Below are 734 nucleotides of genomic sequence, written 5' to 3' on the forward strand. Positions count from 1 at the left end.
TAAAATGCAGCAAGGTTCACAGAAGAACCCAAGTAAATTGTGGTCTCAAGTCTCAAGAGACTAGGTAGCAGAGCCTAGATCTCTATTTGCCTTCCTAGATCCAAGTTCACAAAGCAATTGACAGTAAATTGAAGAAGAAGCAGTAGAAGAACAGAAATCAAATTCAATTATGCAGAAAAGGATTTAAAGAGAATTTAGATGGGAATTGAGACAGAATTTCCTCAATTTCACACACCCAAAACTCAGAAACAGAAGATTAGAAGTGCTCAGGCAAGAATGAGGAAGAAGAGAGATCAATTCTCCTCCCCAATTCTCAGAATTCTCAGAACAATTGCCAAAGCTCAAAAGAAAGGTGAAAGTAAAATTCAAAAGTAAAGGTAAAAGTGGTAAAAGGTAAAAGTTCTGATTACATCAAACTAGCTTCTATTTATACACTTTCTATTCTTGGATTTTGGGATTTGGATGGGATTTTGATTTGGTGAAGAAATGAATTCAAATGGATTTTTAATTTGAATTTTTGGCCCATGAAAAGTCACTCCCAGGAGGCTGCCCTGCCCTTGTGGAGTGCAGGGCAGGATTTGGTGCGTTGTGGTGCGTCCTTGGTGCGGCCTTGGTGCAGTCTGGTGCGGCCTGGTGCGTGAAATGCTGCCCTGCCCGCGCCAAGGGCAGGGCAGGAAAAGTTGGTGCGCCACGGTGCGTGCTTGGTGCTGCCAGGAACGAGAGTTGGTGCGCCA

The sequence above is a fragment of the Arachis duranensis genome, chromosome 2 (assembly GCF_000817695.3).
Source record: "Arachis duranensis cultivar V14167 chromosome 2, aradu.V14167.gnm2.J7QH, whole genome shotgun sequence".
Classification (NCBI taxonomy): domain Eukaryota; kingdom Viridiplantae; phylum Streptophyta; class Magnoliopsida; order Fabales; family Fabaceae; genus Arachis; species Arachis duranensis.